Source organism: Cryptomeria japonica, chromosome 4 (assembly GCF_030272615.1).
Source record: "Cryptomeria japonica chromosome 4, Sugi_1.0, whole genome shotgun sequence".
NCBI classification, from domain to species: Eukaryota; Viridiplantae; Streptophyta; class Pinopsida; order Cupressales; family Cupressaceae; genus Cryptomeria; species Cryptomeria japonica.
This window is the reverse complement of record NC_081408.1, coordinates 459896545-459899910: the sequence shown is the minus strand read 5'-3', so window position 1 is coordinate 459899910 and position 3366 is coordinate 459896545.

Here is a 3366-nt window from a genome sequence, read left to right as displayed (position 1 = left end):
AGAGAGAATGTTGCTTTGAAGAATGAGATGCAATCCATTGTGATGAGGTTGACTAAGGAAATTGAGGACCGAAAGAAGAATGAAGAGAATATGGCACAATCATTGAAGGAAAGAGATGATGAATACTTCAGGCTTACCTATGAGAATGATCACTTGAAGCTTGAGTTGACACAATCAAAGAATAATGGTCAAGAATTTGAAAGACAGATTGCTACCTTGAGGTATGAACTTAATACTACTAATGAATATAAAGACAAATTCAAAGCTAGTTCAGTAAGGCTTGATGAGATGTTGGAAAGTCAAAGACATGGAAAGCATATACAAGGTCTAGGATTTGAGAAAGGTGAATCCTTTGGATTTGGACAAGGCAATGCTAAACTTGATCAGAAAAAGAGAAATAATCCTTTGGTAAGATGGCCTAATTCTTATAAATTCAATGGTAGATGTTTTACTTGCTAAAAATTTGGTCATATGGTGAATCAGTGCAAAAGTAGGATGAATAATGGAATGATGAACAATAACAATATGATGAACAACATGCATAATGTTCCTACCTTTATCAGTCAATATTTCATATGCAATAACTTTGTACACAAGTCAAATGTCTGTAGAGCAGTAGTGAATAACCTTCAAAGAAAGAGATGTTATACTTGTGGAATGTTTGGACACCTCTAATCAGTGCAAGACAAGAACAAATCAGATGAACTTCAGACCTATGCAGAATAATGTTGTTTGTTGAGCATGCAACAAAACTAGTCACATTGCAAAGTATTGCAGAACCAAGAACAATGCTATGGTAGATAAGAACAAATCAGATGAGAAAGGAAAAGTGAAAGTAGAAGAGATCAAGGAGAAGCATGAGATGATGTGGGTGAGAAAGGAAGAATTGAGAGATGACAACGGGTTTGTAGCCGAGTCTGGTGCAGGATTTTCAACCGGTAACTAGGGCTTTATGCCTTAGGGGGAGCTTTTCATGCAGATTCTAAGAACCCCCTCTTTGGTGGTTTGCAATCAATTTTGAAATATTGCAGAAGGATTGAATCATATGTGCAGATGATATCCCAAAGTTTTTGAAGGATCTTGTGCTTCGGTATGAAATTTCATGAAGATCATAATAACCAGTTGTCGCATTTGTTACAGTGAAAATTAGGTCTTTAAAGGATAAAAGTGCATCTCAAGACTTCATTTGTCACAATGCAATCAAGCAAGTAAGAGCAGAGGAGAGAGAAAATCAACTTGGCAATCTCAACAACAATTTTAGCAACTTCTAAGTTAATTTTAGTGCCCAGTTGTGAAGCAAGGCATCTATCTGTTCAGATTTTTAGTTTTTTGCAAACCCTAGGATTCAAAATGGCTTCAGTTTCTAGTATTTTGACTCCTCTGGTGGTTGAAATTAAGGATAGGACTCGTCCAATCTTTAAGAAACATCCATTTAAATTGGTCGAGGATAATCTAGGAGGTACATTCTCATCTGTGCCCTATGACATGTTGCACAATGAAGATATTAGGGCCTACATTCATTGTGAAATTGAAGAGCTTTAGAATGTAGATATGTTGGACCTATAAAATAAGCATTTGGCCGACAATTTGGGAAATATTAAACCCGAATATTAGGTGTTGTAGGATAAGGGTTTCTCACAATTCATGCATTTTCTGCTATTTGATGAGGCGGAATGGATATGCTACATCCTTATCCATGTGTATGATGAGTTTATATGGCTTGATAGGCCTCACAAAATCACCAAGCAAGTAATCCATGTTGTAACTGGTTTAGCTGAAATTGGTGATGTGCCTATTTTAAGAAAAGTATCAAATGACACCATCATAGCTACCACTGGATCCAAATTTGATAGTAGAGCCATAAATATGAATGACATTTTGGAGAATGATGTGAAGTTTGCTTCAATGGTAGTTGGATACAAGGTTTACCAGTGCAGATGGTACAACTGTCTCTGATATTGCTATCTACTCTGCATGCCAAATGCTCAAGGAAGATAAGAGGTATGATCTGTGCATTGCACTTCTGAATGAATTATTGAGTAATCTAAAGAAAATTAAATAGGATAAAAAGCATACTTTTAAATATGGTACACTCCTTATTTGTCTGGCGTTGTAATTCCTAAATGAGATACCTGGTATCAACGTTAAGGTCCAATGGGCCTATGATAGACCGATGGCCATGCAGATCAAGGAAGGTCTATCAGGAGTTGGTGATGCAACCATGAGGATATCTATCCTCTGGGGATATTTTAAATCCTTCCAAACCACAATGAAGAACAGGGAGAGGATTCTGAAGGAGGTAGTTGAGAAATATGAGCAAACCATTTGCTTCATGGTTGATAAGGATCAATGTCTGATGGAAGCAGTGGAGCCATGAATAGTCTGGATCATGCCCATGGGGTATGAAGTTGACTCTGGTAAAATTGAGGCATATGCACAACACCTTTTGAGTCAACCAGTGGATCCCAAGGAAGGGATATTTGGCACATTCAAGGAAAAAGACCTTAGTTAACATATGCAGTTCACTACTCTTGCCCAGAAGAGAAAAGTCACTAAGATGGTAGAAGAAGTAGCTGCTCAAATGGATTTCGCCAAGGAGGAGGTGAAGAAAGCAAGAGAAAAATATGTTCAAAAGGAGGCCAAAGAGGAAACCAAGAAACACAAGGTTGATCTTCTCCCCTCCAAGGAAAAACCTAAGGTAACTAAGTTTGCTCCTGCTCCGATGGCACAGCTTGCAAAACCTAGCCCATTCAAAAAAGGTGTGCTGAAGCAAAAAGAAAAACCCAAAAGAACCTATGTTACAGTATCTCTGGTGGCCTCAAAAACTGAATCTGAGGAAGAGGAAGGAAGAGCTAATAAAAAGGGAGAGTTTGTCAGATTAGTGAGAAAACCTCAATCTGGTGGAGCATAGCAAAGCAAAAAGACTAAGTTAGATCATGCTCCTACTAGAAGATCCCAAAGAAGTAGACAGGTCAAAAGTCAACTCGACAAAGACCTTGAGTCTGGAAACATACAAGGTAAGTACACAATCATTCCTCCACTATCACCAAAATTAGTTGATAGATGAAATATTAGTGGATGGAAATTTGAAGAATCTTGAAGCAAATTTTGAGCATTTTAATGATGGTGACCAAAGGAAAGTTGAGGAAGCAATAGTATTATACTTACATAATTTTAGTATGACATTAATTGAATTAGAAAAGTCCATTCCAAAGGACTTGTACAATTTAATAGATGCTAGAAGAATGAATGCAAGTAAAAGTGATAGAGAAATGAAGGAGAGAGCTAGTAAATAGGTGTACTTGTATTACTCATAATGAAGCAAAGAGGCTAATTGAAGAGACAAACAAAAAGGAATTTAGAAGT